Raw genomic sequence first — 25490 nt, 5'->3', positions numbered from 1 at the left:
AATCAGCTCATACACCTCTTGTGTATGACTTCGATTGGATAACATACCATGACATGAAAGCCACTGCTTCCTAACCATCATATACATATAGAATAAAGATGGATAGGTGCCATTAGGATAGTCTCAAGGACTAGGTAACTTTACCATGAGCCACGACCATCATTGCACTGTAAGTCACTACAAGCGTTTCAAAATAACATGCCATGCATTCTTGAATCTCCTTGAGAGAGCTTGTCATATCAACTCCAACAACATAAAAATATGTTTGTAATCCCTGTAGGATAATGTAATTCGTAGACGTGATGCCGTATGAAAGTTGTAGACATAGACTCATTGCCTAGTGGCATTTAGACAAAGCTATGGTTACTTGTCTTACATGTTGCCCGACGTGCTCACCGTCTAGGTCGCATCATCGTTAAATAGTGGTATGTACTCCAAGGTCAAAGTAAGTGCATAACATGTCGTACATGTATGCAACTATACATGAAAGTGTATGTCGTACAGACTATTGTTTATATATCTTAAAGAACATGATTGACTGAAATAAGAAGCCGTGCTTGATGTGGGCGTGCAACTAATAATTGGCCCTTGCCAATAATGTAGGGCAACATTATGTGAATGCTTCAAATAACTGCCACAAGCTGTGCGTTCTTGGAGTGCTTGATGCTTGCTTGGAGTGCTTGATGTGTGCTCACTTCTATTGCAGGATATAACTATGCAGCATTCAAAACATTGACCAGTCAAACAAAAAATTTTATGCATACCTTGTTAATCATGCGACTCGACTTGCCGTGCCGTCGAAGTTTTGCATGATGCATGAGCATGCATGCTAAACGTTTCATGTTTGTGCATATATTCCCTGCTGCCGAGTCTCAAGCGGTGCTCACGGTTGTCGAAGTGGAGGGAGATGGGAAACTTCCCGCCAAAAATCCCAAAACCAAGTCGTTCACCTGCTTGCCGTGGGCTGTGACCCTTAACTGGGTGTGGGTACCCAAAATTAGGGTGCCCAATTTTTTTTTTTTGAAATCTCCTTCCACAGCCATGGAGACCGTTGTCGCTGATGCGCAAGAAAAAAAAAACGCCTAAAGCACGCTGCCGAGGCCGATCTAGGCGCCGTCCATGTGACGAGAAACCGGCAGCAGTCCATGGCGAAACCCATGAGGGTGATCACTCGCTATTTCGTGCAGGTCGAAAAAGCAACGTCCATACGTGATGGGGTTCCTTCCCGTGCGGACTTGTTGGCCCTCCTCGATTCTGCAGGGGACAGTGCCCACGACCATGCCGCATCCTTGCTCCTCCGCATGCAAGACATGCAAAACGTGAGAGCCAAACGCCCTTTATAGCTCTCAAGAGAGAGAGAGAGGTTGCCTTCTTCTTCGATAGAGAGAGAGAGAGAGAGAGAGAGAGAGAGAGAGAGAGAGAGAGAGAGAGAGAGAGAGAGAGAGAGAGAGATAATCATGCCTCGAGGGAAAGAGATATCCACGCCTTCTCCTCCGCCATGGCTCCACCCTTCTTCTTCCTCTCCACCTTGCTCTGATACCAATAAAAGACCTAGGGTAACTGAACATAGGATCCTCCTCCCTACCGCCCCTTATACTGGCCTAGCTCCTAGCTCTTCCCCTAAGCAGATCCCCAGTCCGCACTGGTCCAGTCTTGGCCCTTGGCCTAGGTCCGTGACCCCCTAGATTGGGCCTTGCCCCATAGGACCCTTGTCCTGACAGACAAACCTTACACAAGGATATGTTGTGTGCGTCAAGTGTGCACACCATTCTGCCGAATTACTCATGAGAAGGCCTCCTTATATAGAGCCTCTAAACGCCCATGTGCAACCACTCTTAGATAGCCAAGTCCAAGTAGGACTCTCCCATGCGCCCATGTGTAGCCGCTTTTAGGTAGACAAGTCCTCCTAGAAATCGGCCACCGGCAAAGGAAATCCGACCACCGGCCACCGGACGACCATTTTCCGATTTCTTTTGGCCGTTGTCCGGCCAAGATATTCTGGCAAAAAGGAATATTCCGGCGAAGGGCAAAAAAAAGTTACCCCTGAATTTGCTCCGTACCATCCACGATCACAAATAGAGATCTCATCAGCGTGCAAAGCTGGAATCCACCAAATATATGTGCACCATTGGCTTGTACTCATATGGGGGCCTTACAAACTGTGCAGCATATATTGTGGTGGCAAAACTGAGAGAGGTGGGCTTTGCAAGTATACCAACACCCCCCCCCCTCAATGAACACCCGAAGATGCTCTATGTTGGCCGTGTGCCAACTCCAAGTTGATGAAGATGTCGAAGTAGCTGGTCTTTCCCTAGAGCTTTGGTGAAGATATGTGGACAATTATCTTCAGTAGGACAATACTCTAGCTCCACAATTTCATCCTCAATTAGCTCTCAAACATAATGATACTGAACCTCAATATGCTTTGTGCGTGCATGGAAGACGGGGTTCTTGGCAATCGCCATGCAACTCTGGTTGTCGCATTGAAGTGTTGTTGCTAAATAAAGAGAAACACCTAAGTCCATGAGGACTCGCCTTAGCCAAACTGCTTCACAAGCTGCAAAAGAAGCAGCTTTATACTCTGATTCCGTTGAAGAAAGAGAGATGGTTGGCTGCTTCTTGCTGATCTAAGAAAACACTCCAGAACCAAGTGAGAAACAAAATCCAGTAACTGACTTTCTAGAGTCACAATCTCCTGCCCAATCAGAGTCACAATACCCACTAAGAGTATTTGTGCCAATGCCATAGGAAATGCCATGGCCCAAAGTACCTTTGATGTACTGTTAACCCTCACGGCTCATGGACACCCTATCACCTACGAGACGGACGTTGTAACCTACGGTGGACATTGTAGTATTTATTTGGTAGAGTCAGGTACCGGGCTTGTCAGTCCAATAGGAAAAGGGTAAGAGTGATCGCCGATGAGAGGCGCACTCTAACTGGGACATTCAAGGGATTAGTTGGCTAAGCATGGGCGCCCAAGTGTGAATGGGGTGAGCTCATATAAAAGCCAACTAAACCTAAAATTCACTCATTCTCTCATTTGTGCAATAGAAGAGTGCTCTTGCTCCATCTCCATCTCCATCTTCTTCTTCTTCACCTCCTTGTGTGTGTGTGTGTGTGTGTATGTGAGAGAGAGAGAGAGAGAGAGAGAGAGAGAGAGAGAGAGAGAGAGAGAGAGAGAGAGAGAGTGTGCGATCGAGCATTGCGGCGGCATGACGGCGGTGAAGCGGTTGAGCGTGACGTAGCGGCGTCTCCTTCTTCTTCGCGACGAGGAATCCTCCACGGTAGGAGCATAGAGCGGTGAGTGACACACCATTGCCCTCTTTTGAGCTTACTAGTTAAGCTAGTTGTGTGCTTGGAACCGTCTGTGGCTCGCACACAGTGTTAGGCAAGTCCCTTGCTTCGACAGTGCGGCAAGGAGTGCACATCTTTGGCACCGCTGCCGGGGAATCGCCCTGCACTAAGCCCAAGAGGCACTTTGTGCTTCTTCTATGAGTTGTTTGTAGTAGGAAAGAAGAGGAAGAGGAAGAGGAAGAGGAATGAGTTATTTTTCTGCAAGTTGTTAATTTCTGTATTGTCTGCAAGTTCTGTGATTTTTGCATAATCTTGTGTTTTCTGTTTGTACACAGTCTTTGCACAATTAGTAGTCGTTAGCTTGTTCGCAGTGAATGAGTAAGTAGGTAGACAGTTAGCAATTTCTGTTTGCACACAGTCTGTACACAGTTTTCTGTTAAGGTTTGCCTGCACACAGTCTTTGCACAGTAAGGTAGTGAGAGAGGAAGTAGGTGGAAAATTAGCTCACTGTCAGTAAGCAGTTAGCAGAGTGGTTAACATATTAGTTAGTGGTTAGCAGCACTGCTAGTAAGTAGATAAGGTAGTGAGTTGTGAGTTGTTGACAGAAAGGTTAGGTAGGTGTTGACAGTGTGTGTGGCCAAGAAAGGGTCACCTAAAACATTTTATAAAAAAATAAAAATAAAACCGAAAATATTTAAGCGTGAGTGACTGGGGGGCTACAGTAAAATTTTGATCGGGATCGGGATCATTTCCCCAAGCCCAAGCCCAGGCCCAGGCCTCAGTCCTATGATATATACTAGACTCACTCTTATATACATACCCTACCCCCTCAAGAGGGAATGAGAGCATGTGGGGCAAGTCCTCCACTCTCCTCCCTTCTCTTCCCACTTGCACCCTTAGACTTTCTAATTTGGGCCTAGTCCCCTACTAGAAATTGACGTTTTTAGGGATTCCGAGGGCATAAAGTGACCAAACGGAGGGCTGTAAAGCACGGCACGTCCCTCTGACCGAGACGCTCATTTTGAGCTATCATACGTTCTATTCTATAGCTGGGTCAGAAAAAAAGGACCAAAAAATCAAAATAAAAAATAAAAAAATTAAGAAAAGACTTGGGTTGCAAAACACCCAAAAATGCTAGGTGAGCAGCCTTCACGGGCACTCACTGACACTTCTAGGGGATCCAAGTCATATGAACCTACGCTCTGGACAAGTGTTAGAGCACGATCATATTGGTAGTGCCTCCATTTACGCGGGCACCCATTATTCCTCCACCCTAGGTTTTGGACCTTCGGCCGGGACTCAAGGTAGCGCGACCCAAGATCCTCATATCACGTCTAGTGATTCTTCCTCTGACTACGAAGTCATGGAGGGGTATCCTACACCAAAACCTGATAGTTCAAGTCAAGACATGCATGCCATGGGCCCACGGCCCGGGTCCAGTGTGTTTAGCCGCTTAAAAGAGACCCTTAGTAGAGCTACTCGCTCCGAACATGCGGTTAATGAAATAAATGAAGGGAGTGGGGAAGTAAATTCGTCATTCAGGCCAAAAATAGACCCTATGCTTCTTGAGAGTGTGCATGTGAATGTTCCATCCACTGCACCTCCTGATCCTTTAGGACTATCTCCCTCTGAGGTTTTACTACCCGATGGTAGGAGTCTTGCAGAAGTACAAGAGATCGAACGCTATATGCAAGCAACAAGGGAGAGGGAAATTGAGAACCTACGAAGGCTAGAACAAAGTCGAGCCCTGAAAGCAAAGGCTCCTATGACAACAATCATGCTAGCCGAGCAACCGAGTGCTCCCAAGGTAGCAGTTACGGAGGGGCAAGCCATGGGGAGCAATAATGCTTCCACTTCGAGGGAAACCTCCAGCACGCCAGGCCTAGATGGGATATTCCTAAACAAAAATTGGGAGTATTACCTACAAGCAGAAGCTTTAACTGATCGGTACACAGGACACACCTATCATGTGAGTTGGTTGGATGTTCTACAATCCACATCGGGTGCTACTAGCATAGATGAGCAACAATAGAAAGTCTGTCATGTCCTCCATAGGATTGTCGAGTTAGAAAGACAGAACACAGGGATCAACATGCCTTCAACAGGCCTAATGAGATTCTTGGATACGGGAAAGGCCAACCAACCAACCCTATCACAAATGGAGACTCCCTCAGTGAGCCCCATTGATCCTCCATATGTTGTTTCGCCAGGAGCCTCAGTACAATCTGAGCCCACAAGTGGCAACTTTACCTTCCCAGATCTAGCTCATCTTTCTCTTAATGACACTACGACTACCATGCATATCCCAGTGGTGAGCATGACAAGAAGTACACCATGGATTTCATTTGTTAATACTGCGCCGATGCCTAGTAGCACAGTGCCCCCAACTATACCTACATGTATGTATCAATCATGTGCACCTGTCGTACCTCAGCCTCATGTAGCTCCTACACCTCCGATTATTCCAAGAGCTTACAATCCACAATGGCATTATCCAAGCTCTTATACAAGTGGAGCCATGCCATTTAATAATAACATGCCATATCAGGCACCCCCTATGCCTAGGGCCACGCCTGTAAACTTTGGACCACCGTCTGGTACACCACTATACGAAATATGGGACCCAAGAGCCGCGCGTATGCCAAGGCCAAGGCCAACTCCCATCTCACATGTGGTTCCAGGAGCACATACACCCATTATACCTGCTCAAATAGGAGATTTGGCAGCATTTGCTCAAACTATCGGTCACTCTATTGCGGAAAACATGCGTAGTGCACCTGATAGAGAGCCTAGGAGCAAGGCAGTTCAAGTAGCTAAGCTCACACAGAAATTCAGTGGAGACGGAGATGCTAGAAAGCATATGGAAGTCTTTGAACATGTGTGCAATTCCTTGGAAGAGCACAATGAGCTACATAAGTGTAAGGCTTTGAGTTTGACCCTAAGCGGAAAGGCTGGAGATTGGTATAGAACCTTAAGAGTAAAAGAGAAAACGATCTACTCTACTCTTAGGAGATTGTTCTTGAAAGAGCACATACGAGAGGGAGTACTTTGGGGTGTAGCCTCTCAGCTCCAGAAAGCCCAACGAGAAGAAGGTGAATCCGTGAGAGACTTCATTAGTTGCCTAAAGAATTTGAATTCTCGATGTAATCCAAACGAGCGATTCAACAACAACCAATTTCTCGATAGATTCATTAGGGGACTACGACATGAAAGTATCTATAATGGCCTAGTCATTAGAGGTATCACTACTTGGGAAGCAGTCACCATGAATGCAATCCAATTGGAGGATAATTTAATGATTGCAGGAGAAAGAGTGTCTGCCGAGCCGAAGTCTAGTAGCTCGCAAGAGTCAGGGCATGAGCCAATGAAGATAAAGCCAATCGTGAAAGAGAAAACGATATCTAAGATGACTTTGGCAGATCTCACCAAGGCCATCCAAGAAATCCTTAGGGGTAATCGTGCTCCACAAAACACTCATATGTATCCAAGAAGGGAGTAACAATGGTGCTCAATTTTCTTGGGCCCACATACTACGAGTGAATGCCCTACTTTCAGAGTAAAGTTTAACGGGACTTGTAACGCGTGTGGTAGGTATGGCCATCAAGCGAAGGACTGCCTAATTCTTAAACGCATCATGGAAAATAGACCGCCTATAGCTTGGGCAGACTCACCTCGAGTTCCTGCATTGATGCCTACCCCACCCATGGAGCAACAGTTGCCATTACAGCACATGGTCCCTAGAACCCAAAATGTGGTCCAAACCACATCGTTGCCACCTCCAGTGCTAGGACCGCAACCCCCTCATCCAAGAGTTACACCTATGAACCAAATAGGTTGCGAGTCATCTAGTACTTATGTAGATTGCGAAGAGGACATAGACTCTAGTATCACCTATGGAGTCGACATGCTTGAGGAGTGTCCCATGTACTATATGGAAGACCATTGGGGACAAATCAAACCGGTATATCAAGCTACTGCGCTAGCAGCAAGAGGCCAAAACATTAATAGTTTTGCCAGGAGACCACCTCTTCAGTGCTACGAATGTGGTGGACCACATTGAGTAGCTGAGTGCCCCATTAGAATGCAAAAGAATGTTGCACTAATGCAAACAAGTCAAGGGAGTGCATTGGCAATGCCAATACTCACTTGTAATCATTGTGGCATAGATCATTTGATCGCACAGTGTCCTAACAATCCAAACGCACCGAAAATCACACCATTGAACTTAATAGAGATTGTTGATGGGACACCACCAACTATAAACATAGTACCAGTAAACGCACTCACACGATCGATGCTCCAAAAACAAAATTATATTCTTGAGGAAAGAGACACGGCATCAATTGCCCAATCTCAGAAAAAGAGGAAAACACGAAGAAAGAGATCGCAAAAAGCAGCGAAGTTAGACCCCAGCCCTGAAGAAGATTCTGATTCAGGTGAAACCATGGAGACCAAAACGACCACTAACATAGAAACCAACAAGGAAGATCTTCATGAGCCACAATGGCCAGGATCCAAAAAGAAGATAGGAACTTACCCAAACCCTACAGAGGAGATTGAGCGAGTCTAGCATTTAAGGAGTTTGGTAGAAGATACCCAAAGGGATCTAGAACCAGCACCTAGGAAGATCCAGATTACAGACACCGTGTTCCCTACACAACAACAACCTCACCAAGTCCATAGACCCTTGGACATACCTAGTGTCATCCAAGAAGAAACTGACTTAAAGTCATGGGAAAGTGGGCGTACTCACTTCTTGATGGAAAGAATGTTTACAGAGGGACTACCTGATCCTATCGAAGAAATGGAGATCCCATCTTCCCCACGTCAAGGGACTCAAGGCCAAAAGGTGCCGTTAAACATTGCCAAATTGATGGATTTCATGTCTTCAGAATTTAGAACCACCATCATGTCCAAACTATATAAAGACCCCGAGCTAGTCTCAGCTCTTCGAGCCTTCCTCAATGGAGAATTACAAGCTGGATTACCACAGTTTGCACATATGAACAAACCTGACTCGGTAATGAATGATGAGGAACATTTAGCACCACCATCTGACCTAGCGGGACATGAATCTGTAATTGAAATACCCGTTAACAAGTTGGGGCAATACTTTGAAGGTGATGAATCTAATGCTACTCTACCAATCACTACTAAAGGATTAACTGTAAAGGGGGTCCTTGATGGTGGTGCGGGAGTCAACATGGTGACAAAGAGTTGTTGGGAGTCTATGGGGAGACCTCACCTTGAAGCCACAAGCGTAGTGGTAAAAATGGCTAATGGATCTATTGTTACGCCTATTGGAATGCTAAAGGATCTCAGGATCAAGGTCTTGGGACACAAGGTAAGGCAGACTTTCATTGTTATGGATTTTTCAAAGCATCCTATGTCATTTGAGATGATCTTAGGGCGTCCATTCATGAGGGAAGCAAAAAATGGTGCATGACTAGTCCAAAAACCACGTCTACTTATAGTTCCAAGACGCTGTCATTCGAGTTGATCTTTTAAGTGGTCGAACGCATCCTCTAGGAAATAAATTCATCATTGATAATCGATCAGACACAACAATTCACTCAGCTCCATTACAGTATTGTTACACGTGTAACAAAGACACGGATATTGGGGAGAACTCTCCTTATATGGATATCCTACCCGGAATGGCTGAGTCAGACAATGTCGATTGGGTACACCTAGCGGCAACTATAGATACATGGGGAGCTAGAGGAACAACCTGGGTAACACCAGATGGGGAAGAGATACCACACATTGCACTAGTAAACATGTTAAATGTAGCGCATGTAATATCCGATGATAAGAAAGAGGCACACCTACCTGAGAGTGAAACCGATGATTCCTCAAAGGCTTCAGGCCAATACACATCAGAAACGGAATCTCAGGGAGAAATGGATTCAGAACCTGAGGAAACATCGAGTGAACCAAGTATAGAAACTAAACACTCAAGGCCTACACTACAAGAGGTTGTGTGCTCTTGTGACGCTGTTAGCGACGGAAATACACTGGGTTTTTATAACCCCTGGCGTCGCTAAAACCGTCGCTAATAGTGTCGCTACGAGAGCGTCGCTATATGCGTCGCTATAGGCGTCGCTATATAGAGACGCTCATAGTGACGGTCATAGCGACGTTTACACAGAAGTCTATAGCGACGCTCATAGCGACGTTTACACAGAAGTCTATAGCGACGCTCATAGCGACGCTACAAAGCCATAAATAGCGACGGTTATAGCGACGCCCGAGAGAATTTTTTTTTGGTGACAGAGCATTGAATGCCCTGCCATCCATCAACCATATTGTACTTGATTCACTTTTTAAAAAAAGTGCAAGGGTAGATAATAGACCCAAAATAGTCACCCACAAGACGCATTGTTTGCAAAATTGACAAGCGTAAAATTGACAATTGTACACATCATAGGCAAAATGAATTGATTGGCAAATATAATAATGACAATTGTACAACATCATAGGCATAAAGAATTGATTGGCAAAATGAACTGCGGTGACAAATGTAATAATATACATGGTTCAAAAAGACGTATAAAATCCGTCTCATGATACATAAGCTATGAGAAACCCTAAACTAATGCTATCTAGCTACGGCTAAACTGACGTCGTCTAGTCAGACGTCTCATCGCGTCCAAGCGGCGTATCTGTCGGATTCTGCAAAAAAAGACAATAAGATAGTTTTGAGTAAGTATAAACATATAACGACATTTATAAAACAATACAAAAAATAGAAAAGAGTAAGCCCTAATACTAACCATGCCGCCGCGAGAACTGAGAATGTCCATCAGGGCGTTTAAGCCCTTCCTGCCTACGTACTTGCGCTCGTACGGTGTGGGATCACGTCCTGTCATCGACTACTGTCAAAACATACAAAGAATTCATTATGTTAGAATTAAAAAACTCATAAACCCTAAACTATCGAACATAAAGAGCAATGCGAAAACACTTACAAAATCGGCCTCAAATGATGCCCATCCACCGCTCCCCAAGTGGTGCGAGCTCCCTGCCTCTACTCGCGCTCTGGCTGCATCCTTTTGTTGCTTCCACTTGTCGGGATTCTCGCGCGCTGCTTTTTTCGCAGTCTTCCAATCTTCTTTGGCTAGCCAATCTGGCGTGTTCCACCCATGCTTGATTGGTTTTTGCACTTCGGAACGCTTGTGTTTGCAGTATTCGCGCATTCGAATCTTCATCAGGTCTTCATTGAAGCGTTGATCCCGTGTTGGAACGGGAAACTCATCATGAAGTATGCTGATGACTCTGTTTTTTAAATCACTTGGTACTTCACTCCATTTGTTTAGTATGTAGTGTCTAAACAGCTGAGAGCAAAGACCACGCATGCGCGACATCACCTTCTTGCCGTCATCATCCATGATGATGCCGCCGCTGAAGTCGACGGAGTAAGGCAAGCCCTCTGGCCGGTGACGCGTGAACCTGGGTGTCCCGACAGGGGTCTCTAGCGGCGTGTCGATGGGGATACGGACGTCAGGTGTCTCCATTGACGTCTGGGCCCCAAAGCGAGGAGTGTCGAGTGGGGTGGCCCCTGGCGGAGTAGGTAGAGGTGTGTAGCTGCTAGGAACAGTCAGCCATGCAAAACCTGGCGTAGATGGCGATGTTGTGGCTGGTGTGGGGGCGGGCAAAGAAGGGGAGGGTAAAGAGCCTCATCGAACACGAGGCGGTGTGGAGGCATCGGTGGCGGAATCCCCACAACAAGCGCCACCGCCACCGCTAGAGCGCCGGTGTCTAGACGAGTGTGAAGCTCGTCTCGTCGACGTCGAAGCTTCGGAGCGCGCCAAATGCTCCGAAATAGAGGGAGATGCGGATGGAGTAGGAACGCGCGATGATGCGCCAGAGCGATGACGCTCCACGTACCACTGTCTCTGCTGCGGTGACAATGAAGAAAGAAACTCCTCATCATCCATACCTGCATTAAACACACGAATTTTTTAACTTAATATTGAATGAATAGAGTAGACAATGACGCAAAGACCATTAAATACAATGACGTAATGACGCATATAAATACAATGACGCAATGAATTGAGTGATAGAAGAGGCAAGTGGAAAACTCAGAATTTTCAATCAAAAGATGTGAGCGCGAGTAGAAAAGAGCGTTATACACCATGGAAGGTACTTAGAGAGCCAGAGCTTTTACAACACGGAGCAAAATTGTTCAAATACAATATTTGTGGCTTTAAGAGATCTCTCTCTCATCCTCGCATAACTCAGCATAACTTCCTATATCTATATAGAGCTCTCCGTTTAAACACATATCCTCTGTTTCATTTTGTAGCTCCTCTGCATGCACCCCATATAGAGTAGTAGCATCTTGATGCTCGTCTGGCACCACCGCAGCGGCTTTTGATTGAGCATCTTCTCTGATCTCCTCCATTGATGCCGTTGTGATTGGCACATGGTAGCCTTCATACGTCCTTGCACTACGAGGGGCTACCTCTATGACGTACCACCAGTTTGATGTAGACTTTGAAGGATGAAATACTACCTGCCAGAGCCACATAACTTACATGAGAGCTTTCAAGCACATAACTTGTAAAAGGGGGATGTTAACTATTTACATACTTACTTGTTCACAATGCTCGGGTAGTACGAAAGTGTCTCTTAGGTCAGTCCATTTCTTAGTAGAATCCACCTCAAGAAAACCAGACTCTCCTCTACGCACAGTAGCGTTGCGACCCTCCATGATTATCTTGAACCATTGCACGTCGAACAAGTCGACAAAAAATCCTCTGTAATCGATCCTCAAAATCTCTTGCAGCGTGCCGAAGTAAGTGAGTTCCGCCACCACAGGATCTGCATCAGAGGAACGTCGTCGACTAGACTGTTCAAATTTTGCCATGATTCCACAATCTTGAGTAAAACGCTTTTTGTCGATTCGTTCCACCCTAAAATGTCGACCTTTACACCATGCTGCTGTGTATGACTTATACTACAACGAACAAAGATTATGAGTGGCCGTTCAAACGTTTAGAAATAAAGTCACTAGCTAGTCGTACATTGCAAACTTACCTTGGTCGCGCAACCCCGAGAGTACTCCCACTCTTCCTCAGTCACTTCGTCACCGCATTGTTGTGCGCTTTTCAATTGGTTGTGCAACCATCTTAAGCTCATGAAGGTTGGTAGGCTCTCCAGAACCGTCGGATAGTGCATCGGTGGTCGTCTTCCCCGTCTCCACTCGATTCGTGCCCTTTGTCGCTCTTGCTTTGCATCCTCATATTGTGAAATCCACTTTTGCATCACTGGATTGTGAAGCATGCAAAATCGGTTGATTTTAGCCTCTAGATCTTCCGTCATCTTCTTCTCAACACCGAGATTGCACATGACAATCCCAGATATGCGCTCATCATCTATGGTTCGCCATAGCGTGTCCCGGGCTTTATCAAATCCGTCTAGCCACTCTCCAATGTACACTAGGGACTCTGATACCAACCAACCTTCTGCCATGCTACCCTCCGGACGTGCCTTTTGACGCACATATCCCTTAAGCGTTTTCATGAAACGTTCTAAGAAGAACATCCATCTGGAATGAACTGTGCCAACTATTTCCACCTCATCAACTATGTGAACAAGAAGATGCACCTGAATGGTTAGCATGGTAGTAGGAAAATGTTTCTCAAACATGCACACAAGCTCCGCAGCATTTAGTTTGGCGAATGGTATGGAGTCTACGTTGATCTCCTTTTGTGAGATCCATTGCACCAGCTTTGCAAGTTTGTAGATTGTGTTACGGATGTCGAGAGACAAACATCCCTCAATGGCAACCGGTAAAATAAACTGTAAAGTATGTGCAACAATGATATTAAAGTCCACATTTTATGCAATGATATTAAAGTCCACTATGAACGTACCTGACACATTTTATGCCAATCGTGTGACTTCAAACCGGTAAGCTTTTCTTCTTTAGTAAAACACGTTCGGAGCGAGTGCATTACGCCAGTGGGGGTCCGCAAAGATCGAATGGTCTCTTTTACTTTGCGTTCTTGGGCTCCTGTGAAAATCCATGGTGCTTCAAGGAGTTTTATCGATCCATCAGACGCTGTTTGCGGCCAATATTGCTCCATACGATCCACATTTCTAAGGTCAACTCTGGCTCCCAAAGTATCTTTCTTACCGGTCAGATGGTCCCATAGTAGATTACCCACATTCTTGAATATGTGCATTGGATCGAGCAAGTGATTGATCATGAGTCGGGGCCAGTATGGTAACTCGTACCATAGAGATAGTCTCTTCATCCCTGGAGGCAATCCGTCATCGCACATCTCCTTCTGCTCTAACCATGCTTGTGCACACATCCTTGGTGTCTCTTCCCAAAAAGCCGTCGCGTAACACATGATTCTCTGGAAGATACGCTTGATGACCTTCGTAGATTTGCTTCTTCAGTGAGGGCGCCCTACGTGCATTCAGTCTAGGTCCACATGTGACACATGCTCTGTATCCGCTTGTTTGAAGCCCTGCATGTATACACATGATAATAGATCAACTATGGGAAAAAACAAGATTTACAGTGTCTGAGTGAGGAGTGTCAATAGATCACCTGAGCATTCTGTTAGCCCGGGATAGTCATGCATGGTCCACATTAGAATGCCTCTGATCAAAGCATTCCGTCGTCCTGTGTGTCGGCTCATATCCACCACCTCTATGCCAATCCACAATTGTTGTAGCTCTTCCAATAGTGGACGAAGATACACATCCATATTCCCCACTTTATATCGCCCTGGCACAATCAAGCTTAGCCATAGGTGCCCCTTCTTCGTAGTCAACCACGGGGGAATGTTGTAGTTGACGATGACAACGGGCTATACCCTGTAAGATGTTGATCTTTGACCAAATGGATTTACGCCATCCATAGGCCTAAGCGCAAATTTCGAGCTTCCCTGGCAAAATCTGACCATGTTCCATCTATATGTTTCCAGGCTGCGCAATCTGCAGGAATTCGTAGCACACCATCCGAAGATTTATTCTTGTCATCCCATGATGCTAGGGCGGCCATGGACTTACATTCGAAGAAAAGCTTGATGCGAGGAAGCAGAGGAAAATGTCGCAAAACCTTTTGTGGAATTTTTGTCCCGTGGAGATCTACTCGATATCTTTCGGAATCACATTTCGGACACTTCTCCATGTCTATGTATTCCCCTCTGAAAAGAATGCAGTCATTAGGACAAGCGTGGATAGAATTGTAATCCATCCCCAAGTTTCGCAAAATCTTTCTTGATTCATCTCGGGAATCTGGCATCACATTGTCAGCTGGTAGTATGTGCTCTTTAAGCAATCTACACAACATAAAAATACGATACAGTCGTGTAAAAATCTATCAGATCATTATACATTTAAAGTTTTATTAAAGTAAACTAATTGTAATAGATCACCTGAAAAGCGCTGTGACGCTAGTGTCTCTCCATCCAAACTTTGCCTGCATGTTGAGAAGAACCAGGAGTGCTTTCAATCTAGACATACGTGCTCCATTATACAATGGCGTATCGGCTTCACTTTTCATATCATCATAGATAAGCCTTTCTGAATCCATGATCGTCTCGATCATTTCATCAATCTCGGGCTCAAACATTGCCTCGTTGGGAATGTGCTCTGCATGATCATCCCCCGAGCTGTCAGAGGCTACATCTTGTGGCCTCACATATGCTGCTTGACCAAAGCGCCTGCGAACACGTCTATTGGGTTGCAAGATTGCTGCTTGTTGGCCAGCGTCAGAGTCCGACGAGTTATAATTGGCAACAACTCGATCTATAATAGATGGATCGAACTCGCCAAATTCGCGAACGTGCTGCAAAGAAACACGTCTTGTCCATCGCACAACATGCTTGCATTGATTAAGAGGACATAAGACCCTCGTTGAGAGATAGGTGTTTCGGTTGGACGGTCCCACATCCTCGCACTACTCATAATGAGGATAAAAATCTTATAACCTGGACAACAAATTTAATATTCTATTGGCATTCTTCGTCTTATCTCTCTCTCTCTCTCTCTCTCTCTCTCTCTCTCTCTCTCTCTCTCTCTACACCTCACATTCTCTAGTCATGTCCAATCCCCGCACACCTCGGTCTAGAGGTGCACGGAGATCAGAACCACCGGGTTATAATCTCGTCTTTATTGGTCAATACCTATATTTGTGGGTACAAGAAATTTACAGACCCACGTCTACATGATACTGCATGTAGTGGACAAAACCCCTTTGCCTCTTCTCTAGCTGTAGCACTTCACAGCATCTTAACATCTTTTCACAGTAGATCTTTTCACTGTTCGTCTAACTCTAAACCCTAAACCGTAAGTAATTCTTGCGTGGACTCGATCTAACGTAAATAAGCATAAATCTAAATAAACGTAAATCTAACTAAAAATAAACCTAAATCTAATTTAACGTAAGTCTACATCTAACCTAATCTTTAACGTCTTTTGGGATAGTTTGCTACGACGTTAAAACTCTCTTCTTCTTGTGTGTGTGTGTGTGTGTGTGTGTGTGTGTGTGTGTGTGTGTGTGTAAACCTAAATAAACCTAAGTCTAATCTAATATAAGATAAATCTAAATCTAACGTAAATTATGTTATATTAAAAACAAAGAACTAAACTAACAGGGATTATAAGAACCTTAAAACTGATTTAACACATAATTTTTCACATAACTCGGCAAGAGTTGGCATTCTCATCACTAAAGATGTGAGAGTTAACTTCCGGCGGTGATGCTGCCTCATCTCCATCCACATCTGACGACAGCAATTGGCCCTTTAGACCGTTCTTGCTCTTGTTACTAACTTTGAAGTTGCTGTTGAATGACTAGAGGTTGTCTAGATGGTCATTGTGTCGGGGATGTAGTGACTCTTGCCGCCCTGAAGATCCACCTTCTTCCCTATCTTCTGAAGACATTTCACCAGTACTTTTGGATCGACGGAACCCACCATGAGTGAAGGCAGCAATACCCTATATTCCATTGAGGGCTTTCTTCACCCGCTTCATGCAGGCATCGCAGTCTATGGAGACCTAAATCTAATCTAATATAATGTAAATCTAAATCTAGCGTAAATAAACGTAAATCTAATTAAAAATAAACCTAAATCTAATCTAATTTAACTTAAATAAACCTAAATCTAATTTAACGTAAGTCTACATCTAACCTAATCTTTAACGTCTTTTAGGATAGTTTCCTACGACGTTATAACTCTCTTCTTCTTGTGTGTGTGCGCGTGTGTGCCAATAAAAGGAGATAAATGGTATAACCTTTCTATCACCCATGCCAAGTATGATAGATTGGTTATGCCATTTCCCTCTTGAATAATAGGTCTTGAGTTCAACTCCTCGTCGGCTAGATCTTTAGGTCTTTTAATTTTAATTAGTTTCCTATGACGTTAAATTAGTTTCTCTCTCTTTCTCTCTCAATGTGTGTGCGTTTTTTTGTTTATGCATGTTTTCTCTCTCTTTTCCTCTCTCAATGTGTGCGTTTTTTGTTTATGCATGTTCTCTCTCTCTTTTCCTCTCTCAATGTGTGCATTTTTTGTTTATGCATGCTCTCTCTCTCTTTTCCTCTCTCAATGTGTGTGTGCATTCTTTGTTTATGTATGTGTGTGTGCGTTTTTGTTTATGTTTGTACTCTCTCTCTCTCTCTCTCTCAAAAACACTATGTGTGTGTGTGAGAGAGTGAGAGAGGGAGAGAGAAAGAGGGGAAGGGAACATGAGAATGAGGAGAGGGAAGGAGCATACCTGGCTCTCCTTCCTCTCCTCGTGTGTGTGTGTGTGTGTGTGTGGAGAAGAGAGAGAGAGAGAGAGAGAGAGAGAGAGAGAGAGAGAGGGAGAGCGTTACCTGCTCCTTGCTTGAGGGTGCCGAAAAACTCAGATATGAGATCTGAGTTTTTGGGCGCTCTCTGTTATTTTTTTAGCCCAGTCGGCGTCGCTATGAGCATCGCAAATTTACTTGTAAATTTGCGACGCTCATAGCGACGCCGGGAATATTTTTTTTGAGCGTCGCTGTGTGAGCGTCGCTAATATGAATAGCCTCTTGTAGTGCTAGTACGACCATCTATGGTAATTTATATGAGAGTGAAGAAGATACAAGCGAAGACCTATCAGGCGAGTCGAGTTCAAACATTTACCAAAATCAAAACCTTAACAAGAAACAAAGGTCATATAAGAGACGACGATATCGAGCAAATGTGAGAGCTAGGATAAACAAGGAAAGATCTACTGCAGAATGGCTTAGCTATCTAGGGGCATGTGATGCTCATCGAAAGCTAGTAGACAATTGGGGTGAACATCTCCAGAGTGTCATGTGGTGCAGCCCGCGACCCATTGACCTCGCTCAATTGGAGGTTACAGAGCTGAAATTGAGTCGAACTATAAGAAGACGTCAAAACCGAGAGTTAGCACAACAACAAAAGGAGGCAGAACTAAAAGAAAGGTCTCTGTCAAGACAAGAGCCTGTTGACTTACATACGGCTCCTGAACATTTTAAATCTTATACCACGGGGGAGCGAAAGGTTGTGTATGCCAAAGCCCAACGAATACCTACCAATGGAAGCAGTGGAGTCTATGATGGTCCAGCGGTAGTTAAAGAGATAGAATTAGCAGAACCAGGTGAGGAGTCTAAACCAGTCTTTATTGCTCAAGACCTTACCAAACCTGAAGAGGCTGTACTTAAGGAGCTCCTCAAGGAATACAAGGATATCTTTGCTTGGACATATCATGACATGAAGGGCGTTCCACCTTCTGTGGTACAACATACAATTCCCATGATCAACATTGCTAAACCCGTTCAGCAACGACCCTATCCAATGAATCCTAAGTACGCCAAAATTGTAGAAGAGGAGATTGAAAAACTTATCCAATGTGGATTCATATACCCTATTGAGCACTCAGAATGTGTTTCTCCAATAGTCATTGTGCCAAAAAAGAATGGGAAACTAAGAGTGTGTGTGGACCTCAAGAAAGTTAATGCAGCTACTAGGAGAGATCATTATCCCTTGCCATATTCAGAACATGTGCTTGAAAGAGTTGCGGGCAAGGAAGCTTATAGCTTTTTAGATGGGTACTCTGGTTACAATCAAATCACAATTGCATTAGAGGACCAAGCTAAAACTGCTTTTATCACAGAGTTTGGAGTGTTTGCATTTCGTGTTATGGCTTTTGGCTTAACAAATGCCCCTGCTACATTCCAACGATTAATAAACACTGCGTTTAAAGAATTTCTAAGGGAGTTTTGTGAAGCTTTCCTAGACGACCTTTGTATTTATTCTTCTTGGGAGAAGCATTTGTTATATCTACGAAAAATATTTAAAAGGTGCAGATTTTATCGCATCTCATTGAACCCTTTCAAATGCCAATTTTGGGTTAAGCATGGAGTCATTCTAGGGCATATAGTGTCCAAGAACGGGATATCCACAGATGAGAGTAAGATTAAAGCCATTGCCGATTTTCCACCACCTACGAACTATAAAGGAGTTCAAAGATTTATGGGCCATGTTGGTTATTATCGAAGGTTTATTTTAAACTTTTCCGAGATAGCGCGTCCATTGTACAAGCTTCTTATCGAGTTTCACTGGACAAAAGAATGTCATCAATCTTATGAGTTATTAAACAAGGCCCTAACAAGTGCTCCAATCCTGCGAACACCTGATTGGAATGTACCTTTTCATGTGCATATTGATGCATCAAACTTTGCTATTGGGTGTGTTCTAACTCAACCAGGAGAACATAAATTGGACTACCCTATTAGCTTTGCAAGTCGCCAATTAAATGATGCCGAGATGAACTACACTACTACAGAGCGCGAAGGTCTAGCTATGATTTATGCAGTAAAGAAATTTCGCTATTACCTTCTTGCTACCAAGTTTGTGTTTTATGTTGATAATCAAGCATTGCTATATTTGGTAAACAAGCCGTGTTCCACAGGTCGAATTACACGATGGTTGTTAATTCTTCTTGAGTTTGACTTCACCGTTGTTGTGAGGCCTGGGAGGAAACATGTCATGGCGGATCATTTATCTCGTATCCGTAATGGCGAAGCTCCTACGGGGGTTGATGATGAATTGCCTGATACTCCTTTGTTCATTGTTGAGACAATGCCTGAATGGAGTGAAAAGATTGTTAACTTCTTAGTTAATGGTTTTCCACCCAAACAGCTGCGAAAAGATATAGCTCGAAAATTAATCAAGGAATGCGAACCCTATTGCTTACTGGCTGGAACTCTCTATAAGAGAGGAAAAGATGATGTTCTTAGACGTTGTGCCCGCGAGGATGAGTATTTATATATTCTACAAGAGGCACACATGGGCGTAGCTGGTGGTCACTTTTCAGGAAAGTTGATTGCCCGAAAGATCTTACAGTCACGCTATTGGTGGCCCACTCTGTTTAAGGATGCATCACTTTTTGCAAACGGATGTGATGAATGCCAACGCTTCAAGAAGCCACATGGAAGGGATAGGATGCCTCTACATCCCATCAAGGTAACCCAACCATTTGAAAAGTGGGGCTTAGACTTTGTAGGACCTATTAGTCCGGCTACACGTAACACGCAATCACGATATATCATTGTGGCTACCGACTAAGTAATAAAAGAACTCACATCAAACTTCATGATATCTCACCACAAGTCTACACCCTATTATCCCCAAGCAAATGGCCAAGCTGAGAGTACCAACAAAACTCTCATCTCCATTTTGACAAAGACAGTTGAGGCTCATCGCACTGATTGGGACCTAAAGCTTACATCAGCTTTATGGGCTTATCGTACTGCGTATAAAGTTGCTATTAATTGCACACCGTTTAAGATGGTGTATGGCCAAGAAGCAGTTATGCCATGGGAGTTTGTCATTCCTAGTCTTCGAGTAGCTTCTCGAGAAGGTTGGGATGGTAACCCCTTAGTTGAGCGATTATATATCCTAGAAAGGCTAGATGAAAAGAGGCAATTAGCTGTGCGAAATGCTCTAGTGGAGAAGGATAGGAGAAAGAAGTGGTTTGATAGCCATTTAAAGGATAAAGACATCAAGGTTGGTGATAAAGTTCTTATATACGGGGTACGTAATGAAAAGAAGAAATTGAAATACGCTGGTAAGGGACCATATCGAGTGTGTGAAATTACCCCGCAAGGTACCATTCGTGTAGAGACTCTAGATGGAGTTGAAACCATTGGATTCCTTAATGGGAGTAAATTCAAAATATATTATGATCCTCTAAGCCAGGAAGAGTTGCAAGCCATCCATCAAAAGAAGGCTGCCAAGGAACAAGCAGAGCTTAGAAAAATCCAAGCAAGAGTTGAGGCTCGACAACGACAACAACGTCTTAGACGCCAACGAGAGGCTAATCTGGGAATCACGCAAGCATTTTTCGAGGACACAGATGACGACTCATTAGAATCTGAGCCACCCCTACGATACCCAATTGAGCTAAATAGCCCCTATGGGAAAGTACTATACAATGCCTTATTAGATACGGGAGCTAAACATAATTTGTTATCCTATGGAGTTTGGTGTCAATTAGGGAAACCGACCCTATCCCCGAGTACGATGTAAGTCAAGGGCATTAATAAAAAGAAAACTGCTATTCTTGGAGTCCTTCAGACCCCTGTTTTCTATGACAATGGAAGCATAGCGCAGAGGTTTCTAGTCATGCCCGCGGGAGCTATGGAAGGCAACGTAAACCTGGGACGCACGTGGATTTTTGGCAACCAAATGCACTATTGATTGGGATACTGGTAGTGTCACGACGCGACCACCGACTCTTACCCCTATCATTCAAGCAAAGTCACCTACGTTGCAAACTCTAGCAAAGTTGAAGGATAGCCAACATTCACAAGCCAAGGTGGTTAACTCGTCTTTGCCGGCTACCCATGAACCTAGCACTTCAACACTTGTAGTTGCAGCAAGCAGTAATATTGCAAGTACTCAACCTGCACGACCTAAGAGTACATATCAATGGGTCCCCAAGGCCTTACTTCCAACTACCTCAACCCTCCCATCCATTCCAAGAAAAAATTTCCCTGGAAAACCAAGAGCGCGCCCTAGGAGAGTCAAGACCAAATCACGATGGATTCCAAAACGACTATTAGAAGCCCAAGGCTACTATGATGGAAATGAGCAAATTTGGGTACCTAAACGTAAAATGTGTCCTTCCCTTTCGACAACAAACCCATATGAGTCAAACAGTGTAACGCTAAAGCCAATGGCAGACAGTGGGAAGGGAAAGATCACAGAATGCTACACACCTAGTCCAAAGCTAGTTTGGGCTCCAAGGCAAAACCAATTTATTCCACCTAGCTCAGGAAGGGGGGAGTTCCATGAAGCTTCTAGCTCCTCATGTAATACATCCATAGAGGTAAAAGCTTCTACACAGCCTCCACCTACAATAGTGGACCTCCATGAAGCTACAAAGGAATCCACACCTTCTAATGTTCAAGAATCACCTGATGAACCACTTCAAGTTCGATCCTGAGAGAGTACCTTACCACCCTTGCAGCTCGACGAGGCACCTAAGGTAATAAAAAACTACTAGCAAAAATCTTCACCTATAACAACTCGGAATAACTGGTTTCAAAGGGTGACGACATCATTTCAAACGGTATGATCTACCCAAGGAAGGGGGGAGTGTTTGTGGACATCCATTATTCACTTGCTTCCCTCTCAACCTTTCTCCCTGACCTCTTAATCTCCAATCTTAGGGAATGTATATATAAAGCCTTATACTCATAAAAACAAGATAAAAAAGTAAAAGAGCAAGAGTCATAACACAAAATCATAAAAACAAATTATGCACAAGAACACGACCCTTGTAATATTTGCACTCTAACCATCATCTATTTGTGTGTACAGATATGGCTAGTATGCTAGAGTCATCCACTCCTGCCTTGGGTGAGAGGTACCCTCGTTACTTTTCACAAATATTTCACATGGTCTTTCCAGTGCTTGCATGTGAATGGGATTTGATAGGTACGCTAGCATGTGAGAGGAATTTTGAGGAGTTAGAATGGCTGATACGTCTCTTGACTACGTCTGATCCATACTTAGTAGAGAGCGTTTCTCCCATTGCACAAGCCTACCCTTTTGACCAAGATGACTATAGGCGTCTAGTGACCTTCTTAGGAAACATGGGCACCTATGATGAAGAAGAAAATTTACAGGACTACACGGATGGCACATATGGTCTCATGGATGATGACTTTGTTTATCTCGACGACGAGGATAGGGGTTTAGCCTTAGGGTTTCCCCCCAACCTCTATAATATCCTATTCCCTTGACTCTCTAGGGGGAGTGCAAATAATAAGATTAGGGTTCCTTATGTTTTTTGTTGTGTTCAATAAGTGTTGGTACCTTTTCCCACTAATGTGCCTCCTGGAGGTATTCCTTTTGTTTCCTAGTGTGTACAGGAGCGTGTTGCTATTGATAGGATTTGGACCTTCATGGAACCTTTCTCTCGTTCACACTTCAGATCAAGCGCGACCATCAACACAAACAGGTGTTTTTTGTCCATTAGCATTGCCCCTATCTATTTTGCATCCATGTTTGTCTGCTTTAATTGTGATTGGTAACCTAATATTCACCGAATTTGCTTAGTATCAAACATTTAATTCAATGTAATTTTTTGTCATAATCACTTGTCTAGGTTTAAAAATCAAGCAGTACGACTAAGCTAGTTTGACCAAGCTAGGTGTTAGAAATCTTCTCTTAATACCATGGGGAATGCCTTCCTAATAAGCAATGGTTACTTAGGTTCTTAATCCGATTTAGGCAGCATTGTGTGAAATGTACTAGACTTTCTAGTGGGCTTGACCCTATTGACCTTTAGCTTAAGTATTATAAAGGGAGTTTACTAGTGTGATGAGCCTGGGGAGGTGTATCAGAGTTATATGACCCCCCAAAGCTACAAAATTAAAATGATGAAAACAAACAACACAAAAAAATATCAAAGTGCCACAATATAAAATTTTAAGCTGGAAGAGAAATCCCTGCTTAAATTGGTACTCCACTCACATGTATCGCCTATGGTACTAGAGCCCTAGAGGTTCCCAGTGTGGGCGCTTTTCCTTGAAAAGCAAAAAACCCAAGGCATACAAAATAAGAACACACACATCAAAATTGAATCACTATGAAAAGACTTTGGGGGGTCAAAGCAAAGGTAATCAGTAAGGCGATGATTTCATGAGAAATTCCTTTTATCGTAGCTTAACTACAAGGTCCTCTAGGTATAGCCTCTAGTCAGCCCTCGAACATCAAATACTTGGCTCTCGCGATTAAACAACTTAATTAACCAGAGAAAATTAAGAAGCTTACCCATGGTATTAATAGTCAATCTCTAGTGCCTTTCGACCATTAAATTAGCGACCCCAGACTTGTTTAATTTTTTACCTTTACATCTGTTTATGCATTTGATTACATTGCAATTTAATGCTTATTGCTGACAAATTGTTTAAAATTCTGTTACCAATCAATTGTCTGCCTAAAATTGCATATGCTTTTTAATCGCTTATGAGAATGCAATTACTGTGCAATGTTGTTTGATTTTGGAGTGACTGAAGAAGGCTAAGGACATTCATCTCAAATGCTCTTCCACCTCGACCATCGAGCTTCAACTCAATAGCTTCCGAGGACGGAATCTACATCAGGAAGGGGGGCATGTTAACCCTCACGGCTCACGGACACCCTATCACCTACGAGACGGATGTTGTAACCTACGGTGGACATTGTATTATTTATTTGGTAGAGTCAGGTACCGGGCTTGTCGGTCCAATAGGAAAAGGGTAAGAGTGATCGCCGATGAGAGGCGCACTCTAACTGGGACATTCAAGGGATTAGTTGGCTAAGCATGGGCGCCCAAGTGTGAATTGGGTGAGCTCATATAAAAGCCAACTAAACATAAAATTCACTCATTCTCTCATTTGTGCAATAGAAGAGTGCTCTTGCTCCATCTCCATCTCCATCTTCTTCTTCTTCACCTCCTTGTGTGTGTCTGTATGTGAGAGAGAGTGAGACAGAGAGAGAGAGAGAGAGTGCGATCGAGCATTGCGGCGGCACGATAGCGGTGAAACGGTTGAGCGCGACGTAGCGGCGTCTCCTTCTTCTTCGCGGCGAGGAATCCTCCACGGCAGGAGCATAGAGCGGTGAGTGACACACCATTGCCCTCTTTTGAGCTTACTAGTTAAGCTAGTTGTGTGCTTGGAACCGTCTGTGGCTCGCACACAGTGTTAGGCAAGTCCCTTGCTTCAATAGTGCGTCAAGGAGCGCACATGTACGTAAGAACTCGCATACCTACCTTCCAATGAGATTCTCTTGGTTGGTTGGAAAACCTGCTTAAAACACCTACTGCAAAAGAAGTATCCGGCCTAGTGTTGCACAAGAAAATTAAGCTTCCCACAAGTTTTCTGTACTTTTTAATGTCGACTAAGGGAGAAGAATCTTCCATGGAGAGTTTTGCATTTACCTCCATTGGAGTGCTCATCATAGGTTTGCAATCCATCATGCCAAAAGCTTTTAGGATCTCTGGTGCATACTTTTGTTGAGAGATGAAGATCCCTTTTGAGGACTACCAAACCTCAATCCCCAAACAATAATGCAGCAAACCTAAGTCTGTCATTTCAAATTCAGAACTCAAACTCTCACGAGTTTGTTGGATGAGCTCTTTGTGGTCACCTGTGATTATCAAGTCATCGACATACAGGATAATAATGACTTGTTTTCCATTCTCTCTAAGCACATATAAATTCGCTTCAGAAGCACTTCTTCTAAAGCCAAGTTTTATAAAAAACTTATCAATTCTGACATACCATGCTCTTGGAGACTGTTTCAGGCCATATAAATCCTTCTTCAATCTGCAAACCTTCTGTTTTGAATGGGGCGTCTTAAACCCTCGTGGTTGCTCAATCTACACCTCCTTTGAGAATTCCATTCAAAAATGCAGACACGACATCCAATTCACAAAGTTTTTTAATGTTGCCACTATGTACTATCAAATATACAATCAATGCTCCATTATGTATGTATACAATCTTGGTCCCATACACCAATAAGTTTCTCTATCTAACAAATGATAGTAGCACCAACACGGTAGATTAAAAATTACCTTAAAATCATTGGATGCATGATTAACTCTCTCTCTCTCTCTCTCTCTCTCTATATATATATATATATTTATTTATTTATTTATATGTGTGTGTGTGTGATGAACTT

At 43.8% G+C, this 25490-nt stretch overlaps 1 pseudogene; it reads right to left on the bottom strand.

Moving 5' to 3' along the window:
- Nucleotides 1–2393: 2393 nt before the first annotated feature.
- On the bottom strand, nucleotides 2394–24783 carry LOC147463332 (secreted RxLR effector protein 161 pseudogene; annotated as a pseudogene).
- Between the last annotated feature and the right edge of the window lie 707 nt (nucleotides 24784–25490).

The sequence above is a fragment of the Adiantum capillus-veneris genome, chromosome 2, assembly GCF_014529385.1.
Source record: "Adiantum capillus-veneris isolate H3 chromosome 2, ASM1452938v2, whole genome shotgun sequence".
Taxonomy (NCBI): Eukaryota; Viridiplantae; Streptophyta; class Polypodiopsida; order Polypodiales; family Pteridaceae; genus Adiantum; species Adiantum capillus-veneris.
This window is presented reverse-complemented; position numbering and strand designations above follow the sequence as displayed.